At 57.2% G+C, this 27,167-nt stretch overlaps 1 protein-coding gene across 1 annotated transcript in view; it reads left to right on the plus strand.

Annotated features, from left to right (window-relative positions):
• Positions 1 to 27,167, plus strand: part of LOC140724228 (murinoglobulin-2-like) — an 87,486-nt gene that overhangs the window by 43,794 nt on the left and 16,525 nt on the right. The window lies entirely within an intron of this gene.

A 27,167-nucleotide genomic window follows, 5' to 3' on the forward strand; every position in this document is an offset into this window, starting at 1 on the left:
GACATTTAAGAAAAACTTAGACAGGTAGATGGACGAGAGAGGGGTTTGGAGGGACGTGGGCCAGGTGTGGGTCAGTGGGGAGTGTAGATGGACTGGTAGATGGATGAGAGGGGTTTGGAGGGATGTGGGCCAGGTGCGGGTCAGTGGGACTTGAGCGTAGATGGACTGGTAGATGGATGAGAGGGGTTTGGAGGGATATGGGCCAGGTGCGGGTCAGTGGGACGAGCGTAGATGGACTGGTAGATGGACGAGAGGGGTATGGAGGGATATGGGCCAGGTGTGGGTCAGTGGGACTTGAGCGTAGATGGACTGGTAGATGGATGAGAGGGGTTTGGAGGGACGTGGGCCAGGTGTGGGTCAGTGGGACTTGAGTGTAGATGGACTGGTAGATGGATGAGAGGGGTTTGGAGGGATGTGGGCCAGGTGCGGGTCAGTGGGACTTGAGCGTAGATGGACTGGTAGATGGATGAGAGGGGTTTGGAGGGATATGGGCCAGGTGCGGGTCAGTGGGACGAGCGTAGATGGACTGGTAGATGGACGAGAGGGGTATGGAGGGATATGGGCCAGGTGTGGGTCAGTGGGACTTGAGCGTAGATGGACTGGTAGATGGATGAGAGGGGTTTGGAGGGATATGGGCCAGGTGCAGGTCAGTGGGACTTGAGCGTAGATGGACTGGTAGATGGATGAGAGGGGTTTGGAGGGATATGGGCCAGGTGCAGGTCAGTGGGACGAGCATAGATGGACTGGTAGATGGATGAGAGGGGTATGGAGGGATGTGGGCCAGGTGCAGGTCAGCGGGACTTGAGTGTAGATGGACTGGTAGATGGATGAGAGGGGTTTGGAGGGATGTGGGCCAGGTGCAGGTCAGTGGGACTTGAGTGTAGATGGACTGGTAGATGGATGAGAGGGGTATGGAGGGATGTGGGCCAGGTGCAGGTCAGTGGGACTTGAGTGTAGATGGACTGGTAGATGAATGAGAGGGGTTTGGAGGGATGTGGGCCAGGTGCAGGTCAGTGGGACTTGAGTGTAGATGGACTGGTAGATGGATGAGAGGGGTATGGAGGGATGTGGGCCAGGTGCAGGTCAGTGGGACTTGAGTGTAGATGGACTGGTAGATGGATGAGAGGGGTATGGAGGGATGTGGGCCAGGTGCAGGTCAGTGGGACTTGAGTGTAGATGGACTGGTAGATGGATGAGAGGGGTTTGGAGGGATGTGGGCCAGGTGCAGGTCAGTGGGACTTGAGTGTAGATGGACTGGTAGATGGATGAGAGGGGTTTGGAGGGATGTGGGCCAGGAGCAGGTCAGTGGGACTTGAGCGTACATGGACTGGTAGATGGATGAGAGGGGTTTGGAGGGATATGGGCCAGGTGCAGGTCAGTGGGACTTGAGTGTAGATGGACTGGTAGATGGATGAGAGGGGTTTGGAGGGATGTGGGCCAGGTGCGGGTCAGTGGGGCTTGAGCGTAGATGGACTGGTAGATGGATGAGAGGGGTTTGGAGGGATATGGGCCAGGTGCGGGTCAGTGGGACTTGAGTGTAGATGGACTGGTAGATGGACGAGAGGGGTATGGAGGGATATGGGCCAGGTGCAGGTCAGTGGGACGAGCGTAGATGGATGAGAGGGGTTTGGAGGGATATGGGCCAGGTGAGGGTCAGTGGGACTTGAGCGTAGATGGACTGGTAGATGGACGTGAGGGGTATGGAGGGATATGGGCCAGGTGCGGGTCAGTGGGACTTGAGCGTAGATGGACAGGTAGATGGATGAGAGGGGTTTGGAGGGATATGGTCCAGGTGCAGGTCAGTGGGACTTGAGCGTAGATGGACTGGTAGATGGATGAGAGGGGTTTGGAGGGATATGGGCCAGGTGCGGGTCAGTGGGACGAGCGTAGATGGACTGGTAGATGGACGAGAGGGGTATGGAGGGATATGGTCCAGGTGCAGGTCAGTGGGACTTGAGCGTAGATGGACTGGTAGATGGATGAGAGGGGTATGGAGGGATATGGGCCAGGTGTGGGTCAGTGGGACTTGAGTGTAGATGGACTGGTAGATGGATGAGAGGGGTTTGGAGGGATGTGGGCCAGGTGCAGGTCAGTGGGACTTGAGCGTAGATGGACAGGTAGATGGACGAGAGGGGTTTGGAGGGATATGGGCCAGGTGTGGGTCAGTGGGACTTGAGCGTAGATGGACTGGTAGATGGAGGAGAGGGGTTTGGAGGGATATGGGCCAGGTGCGGGTCAGTGGGACGAGCGTAGATGGACTGGTAGATGGACGAGAGGGGTATGGAGGGATATGGTCCAGGTGCAGGTCAGTGGGACTTGAGCGTAGATGGACTGGTAGATGGACGAGAGGGGTATGGAGGGATATGGGCCAGGTGTGGGTCAGTGGGACTTGAGCGTAGATGGACTGGTAGATGGACGAGAGGGGTATGGAGGGATATGGGCCAGGTGCGGGTCAGTGGGACTTGAGTGTAGATGGACTTGTAGATGGATGAGAGGGGTTTGGAGGGATATGGGCCAGGTGTGGGTCAGTGGGACGAGCGTAGATGGACTGGTAGATGGACGAGAGGGGTATGGAGGGATATGGTCCAGGTGCAGGTCAGTGGGACTTGAGCGTAGATGGACTGGTAGATGGACGAGAGGGGTATGGAGGGATATGGGCCAGGTGTAGGTCAGTGGGACTTGAGCGTAGATGGACTGGTAGATGGACGAGAGTGGTATGCAGGGATATGGGCCAGGTGCGGGTCAGTGGGAATTGAGTGTATATGGACTGGTAGATCGATGAGAGGGGTTTGGAGGGATGTGGGCCAGGTGCAGGTCAGTGGGACTTGAGCGTAGATGGACAGGTAGATGGATGAGAGGGGTTTGGAGGGATATGGGCCAGGTGTGGGTCAGTGGGACTTGAGCGTAGATGGACTGGTAGATGGATGAGAGGTGTTTGGAGGGATATGGGCCAGGTGTGGGTCAGTGGGACGAGCGTAGATGGACTGGTAGATGGACGAGAGGGGTATGGAGGGATATGGTCCAGGTGCAGGTCAGTGGGACTTGAGCGTAGATGGACTGGTAGATGGACGAGAAGGGTATGGAGGGATAAGGGCCAGGTGTGGGTCAGTGGGACTTGAGCGTAGATGGACTGGTAGATGGACGAGAGGGGTATGGAGGGATATGGGCCAGGTGCGGGTCAGTGGAACTTGAGTGTAGATGGACTGGTAGATGGATGAGAGGGGTTTGGAGGGATGTGGGCCAGGTGCAGGTCAGTGGGACTTGAGCGTAGATGGACAGGTAGATGGATGAGAGGGGTTTGGAGGGATATGGGCCAGGTGTGGGTCAGTGGGACTTGAGCGTAGATGGACAGGTAGATGGATGAGAGGGGTTTGGAGGGATGTGGGCCAGGTGTGGGTCAGTGGGACTTGAGTGTAGATGGACTGGTAGATGGATGAGAGGGGTTTGGAGGGACGTGGGCCAGGTGCAGGTCAGTGGGACTTGAGCGTAGATGGACTGGTAGACGGATGAGAGGGGTTTGGAGGGATGTGGTCCAGGTGCAGGTCAGTGGGACTTGAGCGTAGATGGACTGGTAGATGGATGAGAAGGGTTTGGAGGGACGTGGGCCAGGTGCAGTTCAGTCGGACTTGAGCGTAGATGGACTGGTAGACGGATGAGAGGGGTTTGGAGGGATGTAGTCCAGGTGCAGTTCAGTGGGACTTGAGCGTAGATGGACTGGTAGATGGATGAGAGGGGTTTGGAGGGATGTGGTCCAGGTGCAGGTCAGTGGGACTTGAGCGTAGATGGACTGGTAGATGGATGAGAGGGGTTTGGAGGGATATGGGCCAGATGCGGGTCAGTGGGACGAGCGTAGATGGACTGGTAGATGGATGAGAGGGGTTTGGAGGGACGTGGGCCAGGTGCAGGTCAGTGGGACTTGAGCGTAGATGGACTGGTAGATGGATGAGAGGGGTTTGGAGGGATGTGTGCCAGGTGCAGGTCAGTGGGACGAGCGTAGATGGACTGGTAGATGGATGAGAGGGGTATGGAGGGATGTGGGCCAGGTGCAGGTCAGTGGGACGAGCGTAGATGGACTGGTAGATGGATGAGAGGGGTTTGGAGGGATATGGGCCAGGTGCAGGTCAGTGGGACTTGAGCGTAGATGGACTGGTAGATGGACGAGAGGGGTATGGAGGGATGTGGGCCAGGTGCAGGTCAGTGGGACTTGAGTGTAGATGGACATGTAGATGGATGAGAGGGGTTTGGAGGGATGTGGGCCAGGTGCAGGTCTGTGGGACCTGAGCGTAGATGGACTGGTAGATGGATGAGAGGGGTTTGGAGGGATGTGGGCCAGGTGCAGGTCAGTGGGACTTGAGCGTAGATGGACTGGTAGATGGATGAGAGGGGTTTGGAGGGATATGGGCCAGGTGAGGGTCAGTGGGACTTGAGCGTAGATGGACTGGTAGATGGATGAGAGGGGTTTGGATGGATATGGGCCAGGTGCGGGTCAGTGGGACGAGCGTAGATGGACTGGTAGATGGATGAGAGGGGTTTGGAGGGACATGGGCCAGGTGCGGGTCAGTGGGACTTGAGCGTAGATGGACTGGTAGATGGATGAGAGGGGTTTGGAGGGATATGGGCCAGGTGTGGGTCAGTGGGACTTGAGCGTAGATGGACTGGTAGATGGACAAGAGGGGTATGGAGGGATATGGGCCAGGTGCGGGTCAGTGGGACTTGAGTGTAGATGGACTGGTAGATGGATGAGAGGGGTTTGGAGGGATGTGGGCCAGGTGCAGGTCAGTGGGACTTGAGCGTAGATGGACTGGTAGATGGATGAGAGGGGTTTGGAGGGATATGGGCCAGGTGTGGGTCAGTGGGACTTGAGCGTAGATGGACTGGTAGATGGACGAGAGGGGTATGGAGGGATATGGTCCAGGTGCAGGTCAGTGGGACTCGAGTGTAGATGGACTGGTAGATGGACGAGAGGGGTTTGGAGGGATATGGGCCAGGTGCAGGTCAGTGGGACTTGAGCGTAAATGGACAGGTAGATGGATGAGAGGGGTTTGGAGGGATATGGGCCAAGTGCAGGTCAGTGGGACTTGAGCGTAGATGGACTGGTAGATGGATGAGAGGGGTTTGGAGGGATATGGGCCAGGTGCGGGTCAGTGGGACGAGCGTAGATGGACTGGTAGATGGATGAGAGGGGTTTGGAGGGACATGGGCCAGGTGCGGGTCAGTGGGACTTGAGCGTAGATGGACTGGTAGATGGATGAGAGGGGTTTAGAGGGATATGGGCCAAGTGTGGGTCAGTGGGACTTGAGCGTAGATGGACTGGCAGATGGACAAGAGGGGTATGGAGGGATATGGGCCAGTTGCGGGTCAGTGGGACTTGAGTGTAGATGGACTGGTAGATGCATGAGAGGGGTTTGGAGGGATGTGGGCCAGGTGCAGGTCAGTGGGACGAGCGTAGATGGACAGATAGATGGATGAGAGGGGTTTGGAGGGATATGGGCCAGGTGAGGGTCAGTGGGACGAGCGTAGATGGACTGGTAGATGGATGAGAGGGGTTTGGAGGGACGTGGGCCAGGTGCAGGTCAGTGGGACTTGAGCGTAGATGGACTGGTAGATGGATGAGAGGGGTTTGGAGGGATATGGGCCAGGTGCGGGTCAGTGGGACGAGCGTAGATGGACTGGTAGATGGATGAGAGGGGTTTCGAGGGACATGGGCCAGGTGTGGGTCAGTGGGACTTGAGCGTAGATGGACTGGTAGATGGATGAGAGGGGTTTGGAGGGATATGGGCCAGGTGTGGGTCAGTGGGACTTGAGCGTAGATGGACTGGTAGATGGACAAGAGGGGTATGGAGGGATATGGGCCAGGTGCGGGTCCGTGGGACTTGAGTGTAGATGGACTGGTAGATGGATGAGAGGGGTTTGGAGGGATGTGGGCCAGGTGCAGGTCAGTGGGACGAGCGTAGATGGACTGGTAGATGGATGAGAGGGGTTTGGAGGGATGTGGGCCAGGTGCAGGTCAGTGGGACTTGAGCGTAGATGGACTGGTAGATGGATGAGAGGGGTTTGGAGGGACGTGGGCCAGGTGCAGTTCAGTCGGACTTGAGCGTAGATGGACTGGTAGACGGATGAGAGGGGTTTGGAGGGATGTGGTCCAGGTGCAGTTCAGTGGGACGAGCGTAGATGGACTGGTAGATGGATGAGAGGGGTTTGGAGGGACGTGGGCCAGGTGCAGTTCAGTGGGATTTGAGCGTAGATGGACTGGTAGATGGATGAGAGGGGTTTGGAGGGATGTGGTCCAGGTGCAGGTCAGTGGGACTTGAGCGTAGATGGACTGGTAGATGGATGAGAGGGGTTTGGAGGGATATGGGCCAGGTGCGGGTCAGTGGGACGAGCGTAGATGGACTGGTAGATGGATGAGAGGGGTTTGGAGGGACGTGGGCCAGGTGCAGGTCAGTGGGACTTGAGCGTAGATGGACTGGTAGATGGATGAGAGGGGTTTGGAGGGATGTGTGCCAGGTGCAGGTCAGTGGGACGAGTGTAGATGGACTGGTAGATGGATGAGAGGGGTATGGAGGGATGTGGGCCAGGTGCAGGTCTGTGGGACTTGAGCGTAGATGGACTGGTAGATGGATGAGAGGGGTTTGGAGGGACGTGGGCCAGGTGCAGGTCAGTGGGACCTGAGCGTAGATGGACTGGTAGACGGATGAGAGGGGTTTGGAGGGATGTGGTCCAGGTGCAGGTCAGTGGGACTTGAGCGTAGATGGACTGGTAGATGGATGAGAAGGGTTTGGAGGGACGTGGGCCAGGTGCAGTTCAGTCGGACTTGAGCGTAGATGGACTGGTAGACGGATGAGAGGGGTTTGGAGGGACGTGGTCCAGGTGCAGTTCAGTGGGACGAGCGTAGATGGACTGGTAGATGGATGAGAGGGGTTTGGAGGGACGTGGGCCAGGTGCAGTTCAGTGGGATTTGAGCGTAGATGGACTGGTAGATGGATGAGAGGGGTTTGGAGGGATGTGGTCCAGGTGCAGGTCAGTGGGACTTGAGCGTAGATGGACTGGTAGATGGATGAGAGGGGTTTGGAGGGATATGGGCCAGGTGCGGGTCAGTGGGACGAGCGTAGATGGACTGGTAGATGGATGAGAGGGGTTTGGAGGGACGTGGGCCAGGTGCAGGTCAGTGGGACTTGAGCGTAGATGGACTGGTAGATGGATGAGAGGGGTTTGGAGGGATGTGTGCCAGGTGCAGGTCAGTGGGACGAGTGTAGATGGACTGGTAGATGGATGAGAGGGGTATGGAGGGATGTGGGCCAGGTGCAGGTCTGTGGGACTTGAGCGTAGATGGACTGGTAGATGGATGAGAGGGGTTTGGAGGGATGTGGGCCAGGTGCAGGTCAGTGGGACTTGAGCGTAGATGGACTGGTAGATGGATGAGAGGGGTTTGGAAGGATATGGGCCACGTGCAGGTCAGTGGGACTTGAGCGTAGATGGACTGGTAGATGGATGAGAGGGGTTTGGAGGGATCTGGGCCAGGTGCGGGTCAGTGGGACTTGAGCGTAGATGGACTGGTAGATGGATGAGAGGGGTTTGGAGGGATGTGGGCCAGGTGCAGGTCAGTGGGACGAGCGTAGATGGACTGGTAGATGGATGAGAGGGGTATGGAGGGATGTGGGCCAGGTGCGGGTCAGTGGGACTTGAGCGTAGATGGACTGGTAGATGGATGAGAGGGGTTTGGAGGGATGTGGCCCAGGTGCAGGACAGTGGGACGAGCGTAGATGGACTGGTAGATGGATGAGAGGGGTTTGGAGGGATATGGGCAGGTGTGGGTCAGTGGGACGAGCGTAGATGGACTGGTAGATGGATGAGAGGGGTTTGGAGGGACATGGGCCAGGTGCGGGTCAGTGGGACTTGAGCGTAGATGGACTGGTAGATGGATGAGAGGGGTTTGGAGGGATATGGGCCAGGTGTGGGTCAGTGGGACTTGAGCGTAGATGGACTGGTAGATGGACAAGAGGGGTATGGTGGGATATGGGCCAGGTGCGGGTCAGTGGGACTTGAGTGTAGATGGACTGGTAGATGGATGAGAGGGGTTTGGAGGGACATGGGCCAGGTGCGGGTCAGTGGGACTTGAGCGTAGATGGACTGGTAGATGGATGAGAGGGGTTTGGAGGGATATGGGCCAGGTGTGGGTCAGTGTGACTTGAGCGTAGATAGACTGGTAGATGGACAAGAGGGGTATGGAGGGATAGGGGCCAGGTGCGGGTCAGTGGGACTTGAGTGTAGATGGACTGGTAGATGGATGAGAGGGGTTTGGAGGGATGTGGGCCAGGTGCAGGTCAGTGGGACGAGCGTAGATGGACTGGTAGATGGATGAGAGGGGTTTGGAGAGATATGGGTCAGGTGTGGGTCAGTGGGACTTGAGCGTAGATGGACTGGTAGATGGACGAGAGGGGTATGGAGGGAGATGGTCCAGGTGCAGGTCAGTGGGACTCGAGTGTAGATGGACTGGTAGATGGACGAGAGGGGTTTAGAGGGATATGGTCCAGGTGCAGGTCAGTGGGACTTGAGCGTACATGGACAGGTAGATGGATGAGAGGGGTTTGGAGGGATATGGGCCAAGTGCAGGTCAGTGGGACTTGAGCGTAGATGGACTGGTAGATGGATGAGAGGGGTTTGGAGGGATATGGGCCAGGTGCGGGTCAGTGGGACGAGCGTAGATGGACTGGTAGATGGATGAGAGGGGTTTGGAGGGACATGGGCCAGGTGCGGGTCAGTGGGACTTGAGCGTAGATGGACTGGTAGATGGATGAGAGGGGTTTAGAGGGATATGGGCCAAGTGTGGGTCAGTGGGACTTGAGCGTAGATGGACTGGCAGATGGACAAGAGGGGTATGGAGGGATATGGGCCAGGTGCGGGTCAGTGGGACTTGAGTGTAGATGGACTGGTAGATGGATGAGAGGGGTTTGGAGGGATGTGGGCCAGGTGCAGGTCAGTGGGACGAGCGTAGATGGACAGGTAGATGGATGAGAGGGGTTTGGAGGGATATGGGCCAGGTGAGGGTCAGTGGGACTTGAGCGTAGATGGACTGGTAGATGGATGAGAGGGGTTTGGAGGGATATGGGCCAGGTGAGGGTCAGTGGGACTTGAGCGTAGATGGACTGGTAGATGGATGAGAGGGGTTTGGAGGGATATGGGCCAGGTGCGGGTCAGTGGGACGCGCGTAGATGGACTGGTAGATGGATGAGAGGGGTTTGGAGGGACATGGGCCAGGTGCGGGTCAGTGGGACTTGAGCGTAGATGGACTGGTAGATGGACGAGAGGGGTATGGAGGGATATGGTCCAGGTGCAGGTCAGTGGGACTCGAGTGTAGATGGACTGGTAGATGGACGAGAGCGGTTTGGAGGGATATGGTCCAGGTGCAGGTCAGTGGGACTTGAGCGTAGATGGACAGGTAGATGGATGAGAGGGGTTTGGAGGGATATGGGCCAAGTGCAGGTCAGTGGGACTTGAGCGTAGATGGACTGGTAGATAGATGAGAGAGGGGTATGGAGGGATATGGGCCAGGTGCAGGTCAGTGGGACTTGAGCATAGATGGACTGGTAGATGGATGAGAGGGGTTTGGAGGGATGTGGGCCAGGTGCAGGTCAGTGGGACTTGAGCGTAGATGGACTGGTAGATGGATGAGAGAGGTTTGGAGGGATGTGGGCCAGGTGCGGGTCAGTGGGACTTGAGTGTAGATGGACTGGTAGATGGATGAGAGGGGTTTGGAGGGATGTGGGCCAGGTGCAGGTCAGTGGGACTTGAGTGTCGATGGACAGGTAGATGGACGAGAGGGGTATGGAGGGATATGGGCCAGGTGCAGGTCAGTGGGACTTGAGTGCAGATGGACTGGTAGATGGACGAGAGGGGTATGGAGGGATATGGGCCAGGTGCGGGTCAGTGGGACTTGAGCGTAGATGGACTGGTAGATGGACGAGAGGGGTATGGAGGGATATGGGCCAGGTGCAGGTCAGTGGGACTTGAGCGTAGATGGACTTGTAGATGGTGAGAGGGGTTTGGAGGGATATGGGCCAGGTGTGGGTCAGTGGGACTTGAGCGTAGATGGACTGGTAGATGGACGAGAGGGGTATGGAGGGATATGGGCCAGGTGCGGGTCAGTGGGACTTGAGTGTAGATGGACTGGTAGATGGATGAGAGGGGTTTGGAGGGATGTGGGCCAGGTGCACGTCAGTGGGACTTGAGCGTAGATGGCCTGGTAGATGGATGAGAGGGGTATGGAGGGATATGGTCCAGGTGCAGGTCAGTGGGACTTGAGCGTAGATGGACTGGTAGATGGATGAGAGGGGTATGGAGGGATATGGGCCAGGTGCAGGTCAGTGGGACTTGAGCGTAGATGGACTGGTAGATGGATGAGAGGGGTTTGGAGGGATATGGGCCAGGTGCGGGTCAGTGGGACTTGAGCGTAGATGGACTGTTAGATGGACGAGAGGGGTATGGAGGGATATGGGCCAGGTGCGGGTCAGTGGGACTTGAGTGTAGATGGACTGGTAGATGGATGAGAGGGCTTTGGAGGGATGTGGGCTAGGTGCAGGTCAGTGGGACTTGAGCGTAGATGGACTGGTAGATGGATGAGAGGGGTTTGGAGGGATATGGGCCAGGTGCGGGTCAGTGGAACTTGAGCGTAGATGGACTGGTAGATGGACGAGAGGGGTATGGAGGGATATGGTCCAGGTGCAGGTCAGTGGGACTTGAGCGTAGATGGACTGGTAGATGGACGAGAGGGGTATGGAGGGATATGGGCCAGGTGCAGGTCAGTGGGACTTGAGCGTAGATGGACTGGTAGATGGACGAGAGGGGTATGGAGGGATATGGGCCAAGTGCAGGTCAGTGGGACCTGAGCGTAGATGGACTGGTAGATGGACGAGAGGGGTTTGGAGGGATATGGGCCAGGTGCAGGTCAGTGGGACTTGAGCGTAGATGGACTTGTAGATGGATGAGAGGGGTTTGGAGGGATGTGGTCCAGGTGCAGGTCAGTGGGACTTGAGTGTAGATGGACTGGTAGATGGATGAGAGGGGTTTGGAGGGATATGGGCCAGGTGCGGGTCAGTGGGACGAGCGTAGATGGACTGGTAGATGGATGAGAGGGGTTTGGAGGGACATGGGCCAGGTGCGGGTCAGTGGGACTTGAGCGTAGATGGACTGGTAGATGGATGAGAGGGGTTTGGAGGGATATGGGCCAGGTGTGGGTCAGTGGGACTTGAGCGTAGATGGACTGGTAGATGGACAAGAGGGGTATGGAGGGATATGGGCCAGGTGCGGGTCCGTGGGACTTGAGTGTAGATGGACTGGTAGATGGATGAGAGGGGTTTGGAGGGATGTGGGCCAGGTGCAGGTCAGTGGGACGAGCGTAGATGGACTGGTAGATGGATGAGAGGGGTTTGGAGGGATGTGGGCCAGGTGCAGGTCAGTGGGACTTGAGCGTAGATGGACTGGTAGATGGATGAGAGGGGTTTGGAGGGACGTGGGCCAGGTGCAGTTCAGTCGGACTTGAGCGTAGATGGACTGGTAGACGGATGAGAGGGGTTTGGAGGGATGTGGTCCAGGTGCAGTTCAGTGGGACGAGCGTAGATGGACTGGTAGATGGATGAGAGGGGTTTGGAGGGACGTGGGCCAGGTGCAGTTCAGTGGGATTTGAGCGTAGATGGACTGGTAGATGGATGAGAGGGGTTTGGAGGGATGTGGTCCAGGTGCAGGTCAGTGGGACTTGAGCGTAGATGGACTGGTAGATGGATGAGAGGGGTTTGGAGGGATATGGGCCAGGTGCGGGTCAGTGGGACGAGCGTAGATGGACTGGTAGATGGATGAGAGGGGTTTGGAGGGACGTGGGCCAGGTGCAGGTCAGTGGGACTTGAGCGTAGATGGACTGGTAGATGGATGAGAGGGGTTTGGAGGGATGTGTGCCAGGTGCAGGTCAGTGGGACGAGTGTAGATGGACTGGTAGATGGATGAGAGGGGTATGGAGGGATGTGGGCCAGGTGCAGGTCTGTGGGACTTGAGCGTAGATGGACTGGTAGATGGATGAGAGGGGTTTGGAGGGATGTGGGCCAGGTGCAGGTCAGTGGGACTTGAGCGTAGATGGACAGGTAGATGGATGAGAGGGATTTGGAGGTATGTGGGCCAGGTGTGGGTCAGTGGGACTTGAGTGTAGATGGACTGGTAGATGGATGAGAGGGGTTTGGAGGGACGTGGGCCAGGTGCAGGTCAGTGGGACTTGAGCGTAGATGGACTGGTAGACGGATGAGAGGGGTTTGGAGGGATGTGGTCCAGGTGCAGGTCAGTGGGACTTGAGCGTAGATGGACTGGTAGATGGATGAGAGGGGTTTGGAGGGACGTGGGCCAGGTGCAGTTCAGTCGGACTTGAGCGTAGATGGACTGGTAGACGGATGAGAGGGGTTTGGAGGTACGTGGTCCAGGTGCAGTTCAGTGGGACGAGCGTAGATGGACTGGTAGATGGATGAGAGGGGTTTGGAGGGACGTGGGCCAGGTGCAGTTCAGTGGGATTTGAGCGTAGATGGACTGGTAGATGGATGAGAGGGGTTTGGAGGGATGTGGTCCAGGTGCAGGTCAGTGGGACTTGAGCGTAGATGGACTGGTAGATGGATGAGAGGGGTTTGGAGGGATATGGGCCAGGTGCGGGTCAGTGGGACGAGCGTAGATGGACTGGTAGATGGATGAGAGGGGTTTGGAGGGACGTGGGCCAGGTGCAGGTCAGTGGGACGAGCGTAGATGGACTGGTAGATGGATGAGAGGGGTTTGGAGGAATGTGTGCCAGGTGCAGGTCAGTGGGACGAGTGTAGATGGACTGGTAGATGGATGAGAGGGGTATGGAGGGATGTGGGCCAGGTGCAGGTCTGTGGGACTTGAGCGTAGATGGACTGGTAGATGGATGAGAGGGGTTTGGAGGGATGTGGGCCAGGTGCAGGTCAGTGGGACTTGAGCGTAGATGGACTGGTAGATGGATGAGAGGGGTTTGGAAGGATATGGGCCACGTGCAGGTCAGTGGGACTTGAGCGTAGATGGACTGGTAGATGGATGAGAGGGGTTTGGAGGGATCTGGGCCAGGTGCGGGTCAGTGGGACTTGAGCGTAGATGGACTGGTAGATGGATGAGAGGGGTTTGGAGGGATGTGGGCCAGGTGCAGGTCAGTGGGACGAGCGTAGATGGACTGGTAGATGGATGAGAGGGGTATGGAGGGATGTGGGCCAGGTGCGGGTCAGTGGGACTTGAGCGTAGATGGACTGGTAGATGGATGAGAGGGGTTTGGAGGGATGTGGGCCAGGTGCAGGACAGTGGGACGAGCGTAGATGGACTGGTAGATGGATGAGAGGGGTTTGGAGGGATATGGGCAGGTGTGGGTCAGTGGGACGAGCGTAGATGGACTGGTAGATGGACGAGAGGGGTTTGGAGGGACATGGGCCAGGTGCGGGTCAGTGGGACTTGAGCGTAGATGGACTGGTAGATGGACAAGAGGGGTATGGAGGGATAGGGGCCAGGTGCGGGTCAGTGGGACTTGAGTGTAGATGGACTGGTAGATGGATGAGAGGGGTTTGGAGGGATGTGGGCCAGGTGCAGGTCAGTGGGACTTGAGCGTAGATGGACTGGTAGATGGATGAGAGGGGTTTGGAGAGATATGGGCCAGGTGCGGGTCAGTGGGACTTGAGCGTAGATGGACTGGTAGATGGATGAGAGGGGTTTGGAGGGATGTGGGCCAGGTGCAGGTCAGTGGGACGAGCGTAGATGGACTGGTAGATGGATGAGAGGGGTATGGAGGGATGTGGGCCAGGTGCGGGTCAGTGGGACTTGAGCGTAGATGGACTGGTAGATGGATGAGAGGGGTTTGGAGGGATGTGGGCCAGGTGCAGGACAGTGGGACGAGCGTAGATGGACTGGTAGATGGATGAGAGGGGTTTGGAGGGATATGGGCAGGTGTGGGTCAGTGGGACGAGCGTAGATGGACTGGTAGATGGATGAGAGGGGTTTGGAGGGACATGGGCCAGGTGCGGGTCAGTGGGACTTGAGCGTAGATGGACTGGTAGATGGACAAGAGGGGTATGGAGGGATAGGGGCCAGGTGCGGGTCAGTGGGACTTGAGTGTAGATGGACTGGTAGATGGATGAGAGGGGTTTGGAGGGATGTGGGCCAGGTGCAGGTCAGTGGGACTTGAGCGTAGATGGACTGGTAGATGGATGAGAGGGGTTTGGAGAGATATGGGCCAGGTGTGGGTCAGTGGGACTTGAGCGTAGATGGACTGGTAGATGGACGAGAGGGGTATGGAGGGAGATGGTCCAGGTGCAGGTCAGTGGGACTCGAGTGTAGATGGACTGGTAGATGGACGAGAGGGGTTTGGAGGGATATGGTCCAGGTGCAGGTCAGTGGGACTTGAGCGTAGATGGACAGGTAGATGGATGAGAGGGGTTTGGAGGGATATGGGCCAAGTGCAGGTCAGTGGGACTTGAGCGTAGATGGACTGGTAGATGGATGAGAGGGGTTTGGAGGGATATGGGCCAGTTGCGGGTCAGTGGGACGAGCGTAGATGGACTGGTAGATGGATGAGAGGGGTTTGGAGGGATATGGGCCAGGTGCGGGTCAGTGGAACTTGAGCGTAGATGGACTGGTAGATGGACGAGAGGGGTATGGAGGGATATGGTCCAGGTGCAGGTCAGTGGGACTTGAGCGTAGATGGACTGGTAGATGGACGAGAGGGGTATGGAGGGATATGGGCCAGGTGCAGGTCAGTGGGACTTGAGCGTAGATGGACTGGTAGATGGACGAGAGGGGTATGGAGGGATATGGGCCAAGTGCAGGTCAGTGGGACCTGAGCGTAGATGGACTGGTAGATGGACGAGAGGGGTTTGGAGGGATATGGGCCAGGTGCAGGTCAGTGGGACTTGAGCGTAGATGGACTTGTAGATGGATGAGAGGGGTTTGGAGGGATGTGGTCCAGGTGCAGGTCAGTGGGACTTGAGTGTAGATGGACTGGTAGATGGATGAGAGGGGTTTGGAGGGATATGGGCCAGGTGCGGGTCAGTGGGACGAGCGTAGATGGACTGGTAGATGGATGAGAGGGGTTTGGAGGGACATGGGCCAGGTGCGGGTCAGTGGGACTTGAGCGTAGATGGACTGGTAGATGGATGAGACGGGTTTGGAGGGATATGGGCCAGGTGTGGGTCAGTGGGACTTGAGCGTAGATGGACTGGTAGATGGACAAGAGGGGTATGGAGGGATATGGGCCAGGTGCGGGTCCGTGGGACTTGAGTGTAGATGGACTGGTAGATGGATGAGAGGGGTTTGGAGGGATGTGGGCCAGGTGCAGGTCAGTGGGACGAGCGTAGATGGACTGGTAGATGGATGAGAGGGGTTTGGAGGGATGTGGGCCAGGTGCAGGTCAGTGGGACTTGAGCGTAGATGGACTGGTAGATGGATGAGAGGGGTTTGGAGGGACGTGGGCCAGGTGCAGTTCAGTCGGACTTGAGCGTAGATGGACTGGTAGACGGATGAGAGGGGTTTGGAGGGATGTGGTCCAGGTGCAGTTCAGTGGGACGAGCGTAGATGGACTGGTAGATGGATGAGAGGGGTTTGGAGGGACGTGGGCCAGGTGCAGTTCAGTGGGATTTGAGCGTAGATGGACTGGTAGATGGATGAGAGGGGTTTGGAGGGATGTGGTCCAGGTGCAGGTCAGTGGGACTTGAGCGTAGATGGACTGGTAGATGGATGAGAGGGGTTTGGAGGGATATGGGCCAGGTGCGGGTCAGTGGGACGAGCGTAGATGGACTGGTAGATGGATGAGAGGGGTTTGGAGGGACGTGGGCCAGGTGCAGGTCAGTGGGACTTGAGCGTAGATGGACTGGTAGATGGATGAGAGGGGTTTGGAGGGATGTGTGCCAGGTGCAGGTCAGTGGGACGAGTGTAGATGGACTGGTAGATGGATGAGAGGGGTATGGAGGGATGTGGGCCAGGTGCAGGTCTGTGGGACTTGAGCGTAGATGGACTGGTAGATGGATGAGAGGGGTTTGGAGGGATGTGGGCCAGGTGCAGGTCAGTGGGACTTGAGCGTAGATGGACAGGTAGATGGATGAGAGGGATTTGGAGGTATGTGGGCCAGGTGTGGGTCAGTGGGACTTGAGTGTAGATGGACTGGTAGATGGATGAGAGGGGTTTGGAGGGACGTGGGCCAGGTGCAGGTCAGTGGGACTTGAGCGTAGATGGACTGGTAGACGGATGAGAGGGGTTTGGAGGGATGTGGTCCAGGTGCAGGTCAGTGGGACTTGAGCGTAGATGGACTGGTAGATGGATGAGAGGGGTTTGGAGGGACGTGGGCCAGGTGCAGTTCAGTCGGACTTGAGCGTAGATGGACTGGTAGACGGATGAGAGGGGTTTGGAGGGACGTGGTCCAGGTGCAGTTCAGTGGGACGAGCGTAGATGGACTGGTAGATGGATGAGAGGGGTTTGGAGGGACGTGGGCCAGGTGCAGTTCAGTGGGATTTGAGCGTAGATGGACTGGTAGATGGATGAGAGGGGTTTGGAGGGATGTGGTCCAGGTGCAGGTCAGTGGGACTTGAGCGTAGATGGACTGGTAGATGGATGAGAGGGGTTTGGAGGGATATGGGCCAGGTGCGGGTCAGTGGGACGAGCGTAGATGGACTGGTAGATGGATGAGAGGGGTTTGGAGGGACGTGGGCCAGGTGCAGGTCAGTGGGACGAGCGTAGATGGACTGGTAGATGGATGAGAGGGGTTTGGAGGAATGTGTGCCAGGTGCAGGTCAGTGGGACGAGTGTAGATGGACTGGTAGATGGATGAGAGGGGTATGGAGGGATGTGGGCCAGGTGCAGGTCTGTGGGACTTGAGCGTAGATGGACTGGTAGATGGATGAGAGGGGTTTGGAGGGATGTGGGCCAGGTGCAGGTCAGTGGGACTTGAGCGTAGATGGACTGGTAGATGGATGAGAGGGGTTTGGAAGGATATGGGCCACGTGCAGGTCAGTGGGACTTGAGCGTAGATGGACTGGTAGATGGATGAGAGGGGTTTGGAGGGATCTGGGCCAGGTGCGGGTCAGTGGGACTTGAGCGTAGATGGACTGGTAGATGGATGAGAGGGGTTTGGAGGGATGTGGGCCAGGTGCAGGTCAGTGGGACGAGCGTAGATGGACTGGTAGATGGATGAGAGGGGTATGGAGGGATGTGGGCCAGGTGCGGGTCAGTGGGACTTGAGCGTAGATGGACTGGTAGATGGATGAGAGGGGTTTGGAGGGATGTGGGCCAGGTGCAGGACAGTGGGACGAGCGTAGATGGACTGGTAGATGGATGAGAGGGGTTTGGAGGGATATGGGCAGGTGTGGGTCAGTGGGACGAGCGTAGATGGACTGGTAGATGGACGAGAGGGGTTTGGAGGGACATGGGCCAGGTGCGGGTCAGTGGGACTTGAGCGTAGATGGACTGGTAGATGGACAAGAGGGGTATGGAGGGATAGGGGCCAGGTGCGGGTCAGTGGGACTTGAGTGTAGATGGACTGGTAGATGGATGAGAGGGGTTTGGAGGGATGTGGGCCAGGTGCAGGTCAGTGGGACTTGAGCGTAGATGGACTGGTAGATGGATGAGAGGGGTTTGGAGAGATATGGGCCAGGTGCGGGTCAGTGGGACTTGAGCGTAGATGGACTGGTAGATGGATGAGAGGGGTTTGGAGGGATGTGGGCCAGGTGCAGGTCAGTGGGACGAGCGTAGATGGACTGGTAGATGGATGAGAGGGGTATGGAGGGATGTGGGCCAGGTGCGGGTCAGTGGGACTTGAGCGTAGATGGACTGGTAGATGGATGAGAGGGGTTTGGAGGGATGTGGGCCAGGTGCAGGACAGTGGGACGAGCGTAGATGGACTGGTAGATGGATGAGAGGGGTTTGGAGGGATATGGGCAGGTGTGGGTCAGTGGGACGAGCGTAGATGGACTGGTAGATGGATGAGAGGGGTTTGGAGGGACATGGGCCAGGTGCGGGTCAGTGGGACTTGAGCGTAGATGGACTGGTAGATGGACAAGAGGGGTATGGAGGGATAGGGGCCAGGTGCGGGTCAGTGGGACTTGAGTGTAGATGGACTGGTAGATGGATGAGAGGGGTTTGGAGGGATGTGGGCCAGGTGCAGGTCAGTGGGACTTGAGCGTAGATGGACTGGTAGATGGATGAGAGGGGTTTGGAGAGATATGGGCCAGGTGTGGGTCAGTGGGACTTGAGCGTAGATGGACTGGTAGATGGACGAGAGGGGTATGGAGGGAGATGGTCCAGGTGCAGGTCAGTGGGACTCGAGTGTAGATGGACTGGTAGATGGACGAGAGGGGTTTGGAGGGATATGGTCCAGGTGCAGGTCAGTGGGACTTGAGCGTAGATGGACAGGTAGATGGATGAGAGGGGTTTGGAGGGATATGGGCCAAGTGCAGGTCAGTGGGACTTGAGCGTAGATGGACTGGTAGATGGATGAGAGGGGTTTGGAGGGATATGGGCCAGTTGCGGGTCAGTGGGACGAGCGTAGATGGACTGGTAGATGGATGAGAGGGGTTTGGAGGGACATGGGCCAGGTGCGGGTCAGTGGGACTTGAGCGTAGATGGACTGGTAGATGGATGAGAGGGGTTTAGAGGGATATGGGCCAAGTGTGGGTCAGTGGGACTTGAGCGTAGATGGACTGGCAGATGGACAAGAGGGGTATGGAGGGATATGGGCCAGGTGCGGGTCAGTGGGACTTGAGTGTAGATGGACTGGTAGATGGATGAGAGGGGTTTGGAGGGATGTGGGCCAGGTGAGGGTCAGTGGGACTTGAGCGTAGATGGACTGGTAGATGGATGAGAGGGGTTTGGAGGGATATGGGCCAGGTGAGGGTCAGTGGGACTTGAGTGTAGATGGACTGGTAGATGGATGAGAGGGGTTTGGAGGGATATGGGCCAGGTGCGGGTCAGTGGGACGAGCGTAGATGGACTGGTAGATGGATGAGAGGGGTTTGGAGGGACATGGGCCAGGTGCGGGTCAGTGGGACTTGAGCGTAGATGGACGGGTAGATGGATGAGAGGGGTTTGGAGGGATATGGGCCAGGTGTGGGTCAGTGGGACTTGAGCGTAGATGGACTGGTAGATGGACAAGAGGGGTTTGGAGGGATGTGGGCCAGGTGCGGGTCCGTGGGACTTGAGTGTAGATGGACTGGTAGATGGATGAGAGGGGTTTGGAGGGACATGGGCCAGGTGCAGGTCAGTGGGACTTGAGCGTAGATGGACTGGTAGATGGATGAGAGGGGTTTGGAGGGATGTGTGCCAGGTGCAGGTCAGTGGGACGAGTGTAGATGGACTGGTAGATGGATGAGAGGGGTATGGAGGGATGTGGGCCAGGTGCAGGTCTGTGGGACTTGAGCGTAGATGGACTGGTAGATGGATGAGAGGGGTTTGGAGGGATGTGGGCCAGGTGCAGGTCAGTGGGACTTGAGCGTAGATGGACAGGTAGATGGATGAGAGGGGTTTGGAGGTATGTGGGCCAGGTGTGGGTCAGTGGGACTTGAGTGTAGATGGACTGGTAGATGGATGAGAGGGGTTTGGAGGGACGTGGGCCAGGTGCAGGTCAGTGGGACTTGAGCGTAGATGGACTGGTAGACGGATGAGAGGGGTTTGGAGGGATGTGGTCCAGGTGCAGGTCAGTGGGACTTGAGCGTAGATGGACTGGTAGATGGATGAGAGGGGTTTGGAGGGACGTGGGCCAGGTGCAGTTCAGTCGGACTTGAGCGTAGATGGACTGGTAGACGGATGAGAGGGGTTTGGAGGGACGTGGTCCAGGTGCAGTTCAGTGGGACGAGCGTAGATGGACTGGTAGATGGATGAGAGGGGTTTGGAGGGACGTGGGCCAGGTGCAGTTCAGTGGGATTTGAGCGTAGATGGACTGGTAGATGGATGAGAGGGGTTTGGAGGGATGTGGTCCAGGTGCAGGTCAGTGGGACTTGAGCGTAGATGGACTGGTAGATGGATGAGAGGGGTTTGGAGGGATATGGGCCAGGTGCGGGTCAGTGGGACGAGCGTAGATGGACTGCTAGATGGATGAGAGGGGTTTGGAGGGACGTGGGCCAGGTGCAGGTCAGTGGGACTTGAGCGTAGATGGACTGGTAGATGGATGAGAGGGGTTTGGAGGGATGTGTGCCAGGTGCAGGTCAGTGGGACGAGTGTAGATGGACTGGTAGATGGATGAGAGGGGTATGGAGGGATGTGGGCCAGGTGCAGGTCTGTGGGACTTGAGCGTAGATGGACTGGTAGATGGATGAGAGGGGTTTGGAGGGATGTGGGCCAGGTGCAGGTCAGTGGGACTTGAGCGTAGATGGACAGGTAGATGGATGAGAGGGGTTTGGAGGTATGTGGGCCAGGTGTGGGTCAGTGGGACTTGAGTGTAGATGGACTGGTAGATGGATGAGAGGGGTTTGGAGGGACGTGGGCCAGGTGCAGGTCAGTGGGACTTGAGCGTAGATGGACTGGTAGACGGATGAGAGGGGTTTGGAGGGATGTGGTCCAGGTGCAGGTCAGTGGGACTTGAGCGTAGATGGACTGGTAGATGGATGAGAGGGGTTTGGAGGGACGTGGGCCAGGTGCAGTTCAGTCGGACTTGAGCGTAGATGGACTGGTAGACGGATGAGAGGGGTTTGGAGGGACGTGGTCCAGGTGCAGTTCAGTGGGACGAGCGTAGATGGACTGGTAGATGGATGAGAGGGGTTTGGAGGGACGTGGGCCAGGTGCAGTTCAGTGGGATTTGAGCGTAGATGGACTGGTAGATGGATGAGAGGGGTTTGGAGGGATGTGGTCCAGGTGCAGGTCAGTGGGACTTGAGCGTAGATGGACTGGTAGATGGATGAGAGGGGTTTGGAGGGATATGGGCCAGGTGCGGGTCAGTGGGACGAGCGTAGATGGACTGGTAGATGGATGAGAGGGGTTTGGAGGGACGTGGGCCAGGTGCAGGTCAGTGGGACGAGCGTAGATGGACTGGTAGATGGATGAGAGGGGTTTGGAGGAATGTGTGCCAGGTGCAGGTCAGTGGGACGAGTGTAGATGGACTGGTAGATGGATGAGAGGGGTATGGAGGGATGTGGGCCAGGTGCAGGTCTGTGGGACTTGAGCGTAGATGGACTGGTAGATGGATGAGAGGGGTTTGGAGGGATGTGGGCCAGGTGCAGGTCAGTGGGACTTGAGCGTAGATGGACTGGTAGATGGATGAGAGGGGTTTGGAAGGATATGGGCCACGTGCAGGTCAGTGGGACTTGAGCGTAGATGGACTGGTAGATGGATGAGAGGGGTTTGGAGGGATCTGGGCCAGGTGCGGGTCAGTGGGACTTGAGCGTAGATGGACTGGTAGATGGATGAGAGGGGTTTGGAGGGATGTGGGCCAGGTGCAGGTCAGTGGGACGAGCGTAGATGGACTGGTAGATGGATGAGAGGGGTATGGAGGGATGTGGGCCAGGTGCGGGTCAGTGGGACTTGAGCGTAGATGGACTGGTAGATGGATGAGAGGGGTTTGGAGGGATGTGGGCCAGGTGCAGGACAGTGGGACGAGCGTAGATGGACTGGTAGATGGATGAGAGGGGTTTGGAGGGATATGGGCAGGTGTGGGTCAGTGGGACGAGCGTAGATGGACTGGTAGATGGATGAGAGGGGTTTGGAGGGACATGGGCCAGGTGCGGGTCAGTGGGACTTGAGCGTAGATGGACAGGTAGATGGATGAGAGGGGTTTGGAGGGATATGGTCCAGGTGCAGGTCAGTGGGACTTGAGCGTAGATGGACTGGTAGATGGATGAGAGGGGTATGGAGGGATATGGGCCAGGTGCAGGTCAGTGGGACTTGAGCGTAGATGGACTGGTAGATGGATGAGAGGGGTTTGGAGGGATATGGGCCAGGTGCGGGTCAGTGGGACTTGAGCGTAGATGGACTGTTAGATGGACGAGAGGGGTATGGAGGGATATGGGCCAGGTGCGGGTCAGTGGGACTTGAGTGTAGATGGACTGGTAGATGGATGAGAGGGCTTTGGAGCGATGTGGGCTAGGTGCAGGTCAGTGGGACTTGAGCGTAGATGGACTGGTAGATGGATGAGAGGGGTTTGGAGAGATATGGGCCAGGTGTGGGTCAGTGGGACTTGAGCGTAGATGGACTGGTAGATGGACGAGAGGGGTATGGAGGGAGATGGTCCAGGTGCAGGTCAGTGGGACTCGAGTGTAGATGGACTGGTAGATGGACGAGAGGGGTTTGGAGGGATATGGTCCAGGTGCAGGTCAGTGGGACTTGAGCGTAGATGGACAGGTAGATGGATGAGAGGGGTTTGGAAGGATATGGGCCAAGTGCAGGTCAGTGGGACTTGAGCGTAGATGGACTGGTAGATGGATGAGAGGGGTTTGGAGGGATATGGGCCAGTTGCGAGTCAGTGGGATGAGCGTAGATGGACTGGTAGATGGATGAGAGGGGTTTGGAGGGACATGGGCCAGGTGCGGGTCAGTGGGACTTGAGCGTAGATGGACTGGTAGATGGATGAGAGGGGTTTAGAGGGATATGGGCCAAGTGTGGGTCAGTGGGACTTGAGCGTAGATGGACTGGCAGATGGACAAGAGGGGTATGGAGGGATATGGGCCAGGTGCGGGTCAGTGGGACTTGAGTGTAGATGGACTGGTAGATGGATGAGAGGGGTTTGGAGGGATGTGGGCCAGGTGCAGGTCAGTGGGACGAGCGTAGATGGACAGGTAGATGGATGAGAGGGGTTTGGAGGGATATGGGCCAGGTGAGGGTCAGTGGGACTTGAGCGTAGATGGACTGGTAGATGGATGAGAGGGGTTTGGAGGGATATGGGCCAGGTGAGGGTCAGTGGGACTTGAGCGTAGATGGACTGGTAGATGGATGAGAGGGGTTTGGAGGGATATGGGCCAGGTGCGGGTCAGTGGGACGAGCGTAGATGGACTGGTAGATGGATGAGAGGGGTTTGGAGGGACATGGGCCAGGTGCGGGTCAGTGGGACTTGAGCGTAGATGGACTGGTAGATGGATGAGAGGGGTTTGGAGGGATATGGGCCAGGTGTGGGTCAGTGGGACGAGCGTAGATGGACTGGTAGATGGATGAGAGGGGTTTGGAGGGATGTGGGCCAGGTGCAGGTCAGTGGGACTTGAGCGTAGATGGACTGGTAGATGGATGAGAGGGGATTGGAGGGATATGGGCCAGGTGTGGGTTAGTGGGACTTGAGCGTAGATGGACTGGTAGATGGACGAGAGGGGTATGGAGGGATGTGGGCCAGGTGCAGTTCAGTGGGACTTGAGCGTAGATGGACTGGTAGATGGATGAGAGGGGTTTGGAGGGATGTGGGCCAGGTGTGGGTCAGTGGGACTTGAGCGTAGATGGACTGGTAGATGGACGAGAGGGGTATGGAGGGATATGGTCCAGGTGCAGGTCAGTGGGACTCGAGTGTAGATGGACTGGTAGATGGACGAGAGCGGTTTGGAGGGATATGGTCCAGGTGCAGGTCAGTGGGACTTGAGCGTAGATGAACAGGTAGATGGATGAGAGGGGTTTGGAGGGATATGGGCCAAGTGCAGGTCAGTGGGGCTTGAGCGTAGATGGACTGGTAGATGGATGAGAGGGGTATGGAGGGATGTGGGCCAGGTGCGGGTCAGTGGGACTTGAGCGTAGATGGACTGGTAGATGGATGAGAGGGGTTTGGAGGGATGTGGGCCAGGTGCAGGACAGTGGGACGAGCGTAGATGGACTGGTAGATGGATGAGAGGGGTTTGGAGGGATATGGGCAGGTGTGGGTCAGTGGGACGAGCGTAGATGGACTGGTAGATGGATGAGAGGGGTTTGGAGGGACATGGGCCAGGTGCGGGTCAGTGGGACTTGAGCGTAGATGGACAGGTAGATGGATGAGAGGGGTTTGGAGGGATATGGTCCAGGTGCAGGTCAGTGGGACTTGAGCGTAGATGGACTGGTAGATGGATGAGAGGGGTATGGAGGGATATGGGCCAGGTGCAGGTCAGTGGGACTTGAGCGTAGATGGACTGGTAGATGGATGAGAGGGGTTTGGAGGGATATGGGCCAGGTGCGGGTCAGTGGGACTTGAGCGTAGATGGACTGTTAGATGGACGAGAGGGGTATGGAGGGATATGGGCCAGGTGCGGGTCAGTGGGACTTGAGTGTAGATGGACTGGTAGATGGATGAGAGGGCTTTGGAGGGATGTGGGCTAGGTGCAGGTCAGTGGGACTTGAGCGTAGATGGACTGGTAGATGGATGAGAGGGGTTTGGAGAGATATGGGCCAGGTGTGGGTCAGTGGGACTTGAGCGTAGATGGACTGGTAGATGGACGAGAGGGGTATGGAGGGAGATGGTCCAGGTGCAGGTCAGTGGGACTCGAGTGTAGATGGACTGGTAGATGGACGAGAGGGGTTTGGAGGGATATGGTCCAGGTGCAGGTCAGTGGGACTTGAGCGTAGATGGACAGGTAGATGGATGAGAGGGGTTTGGAGGGATATGGGCCAAGTGCAGGTCAGTGGGACTTGAGCGTAGATGGACTGGTAGATGGATGAGAGGGGTTTGGAGGGATATGGGCCAGTTGCGAGTCAGTGGGATGAGCGTAGATGGACTGGTAGATGGATGAGAGGGGTTTGGAGGGACATGGGCCAGGTGCGGGTCAGTGGGACTTGAGCGTAGATGGACTGGTAGATGGATGAGAGGGGTTTAGAGGGATATGGGCCAAGTGTGGGTCAGTGGGACTTGAGCGTAGATGGACTGGCAGATGGACAAGAGGGGTATGGAGGGATATGGGCCAGGTGCGGGTCAGTGGGACTTGAGTGTAGATGGACTGGTAGATGGATGAGAGGGGTTTGGAGGGATGTGGGCCAGGTGCAGGTCAGTGGGACGAGCGTAGATGGACAGGTAGATGGATGAGAGGGGTTTGGAGGGATATGGGCCAGGTGAGGGTCAGTGGGACTTGAGCGTAGATGGACTGGTAGATGGATGAGAGGGGTTTGGAGGGATATGGGCCAGGTGAGGGTCAGTGGGACTTGAGCGTAGATGGACTGGTAGATGGATGAGAGGGGTTTGGAGGGATATGGGCCAGGTGCGGGTCAGTGGGACGAGCGTAGATGGACTGGTAGATGGATGAGAGGGGTTTGGAGGGACATGGGCCAGGTGCGGGTCAGTGGGACTTGAGCGTAGATGGACTGGTAGATGGATGAGAGGGGTTTGGAGGGATATGGGCCAGGTGTGGGTCAGTGGGACGAGCGTAGATGGACTGGTAGATGGATGAGAGGGGTTTGGAGGGATGTGGGCCAGGTGCAGGTCAGTGGGACTTGAGCGTAGATGGACTGGTAGATGGATGAGAGGGGATTGGAGGGATATGGGCCAGGTGTGGGTTAGTGGGACTTGAGCGTAGATGGACTGGTAGATGGACGAGAGGGGTATGGAGGGATGTGGGCCAGGTGCAGTTCAGTGGGACTTGAGCGTAGATGGACTGGTAGATGGATGAGAGGGGTTTGGAGGGATGTGGGCCAGGTGTGGGTCAGTGGGACTTGAGCGTAGATGGACTGGTAGATGGACGAGAGGGGTATGGAGGGATATGGTCCAGGTGCAGGTCAGTGGGACTCGAGTGTAGATGGACTGGTAGATGGACGAGAGCGGTTTGGAGGGATATGGTCCAGGTGCAGGTCAGTGGGACTTGAGCGTAGATGAACAGGTAGATGGATGAGAGGGGTTTGGAGGGATATGGGCCAAGTGCAGGTCAGTGGGGCTTGAGCGTAGATGGACTGGTAGATAGATGAGAGAGGGGTATGGAGGGATATGGGCCAGGTGCAGGTCAGTGGGACTTGAGCATAGATGGACTGGTAGATGGATGAGAGGGGTTTGGAGGGATGTGGGCCAGGTGCAGGTCAGTGGGACTTGAGCGTAGATGGACTGGTAGATGGATGAGAGAGGTTTGGAGGGATGTGGGCCAGGTGCGGGTCAGTGGGACTTGAGTGTAGATGGACTGGTAGATGGATGAGAGGGGTTTGGAGGGATGTGGGCCAGGTGCAGGTCAGTGGGACTTGAGTGTAGATGGACAGGTAGATGGACGAGAGGGGTATGGAGGGATATGGGCCAGGTGCAGGTCAGTGGGACTTGAGTGCAGATGGACTGGTAGATGGACGAGAGGGGTATGGAGGGATATGGGTCAGGTGCGGGTCAGTGGGACTTGAGCGTAGATGGACTGGTAGATGGACGAGAGGGGTATGGAGGGATATGGGCCAGGTGCAGGTCAGTGGGACTTGAGCGTAGATGGACTGGTAGATGGTGAGAGGGGTTTGGAGGGATATGGGCCAGGTGTGGGTCAGTGGGACTTGAGCGTAGATGGACTGGTAGATGGACGAGAGGGGTATGGAGGGATATGGGCCAGGTGCGGGTCAGTGGGACTTGAGTGTAGATGGACTGGTAGATGGATGAGAGGGGTTTGGAGGGATGTGGGCCAGGTGCACGTCAGTGGGACTTGAGCGTAGATGGCCTGGTAGATGGATGAGAGGGGTATGGAGGGATATGGTCCAGGTGCAGGTCAGTGGGACTTGAGCGTAGATGGACTGGTAGATGGATGAGAGGGGTATGGAGGGATATGGGCCAGGTGCAGGTCAGTGGGACTTGAGCGTAGATGGACTGGTAGATGGATGAGAGGGGTTTGGAGGGATATGGGCCAGGTGCGGGTCAGTGGGACTTGAGCGTAGATGGACTGTTAGATGGACGAGAGGGGTATGGAGGGATATGGGCCAGGTGCGGGTCAGTGGGACTTGAGTGTAGATGGACTGGTAGATGGATGAGAGGGCTTTGGAGGGATGTGGGCTAGGTGCAGGTCAGTGGGACTTGAGCGTAGATGGACTGGTAGATGGATGAGAGGGGTTTGGAGGGATATGGGCCAGGTGCGGGTCAGTGGAACTTGAGCGTAGATGGACTGGTAGATGGACGAGAGGGGTATGGAGGGATATGGTCCAGGTGCAGGTCAGTGGGACTTGAGCGTAGATGGACTGGTAGATGGACGAGAGGGGTATGGAGGGATATGGGCCAGGTGCAGGTCAGTGGGACTTGAGCGTAGATGGACTGGTAGATGGACGAGAGGGGTATGGAGGGA

The sequence above is a fragment of the Hemitrygon akajei genome, unplaced genomic scaffold, assembly GCF_048418815.1.
Source record: "Hemitrygon akajei unplaced genomic scaffold, sHemAka1.3 Scf000174, whole genome shotgun sequence".
NCBI lineage: Eukaryota > Metazoa > Chordata > Chondrichthyes > Myliobatiformes > Dasyatidae > Hemitrygon > Hemitrygon akajei.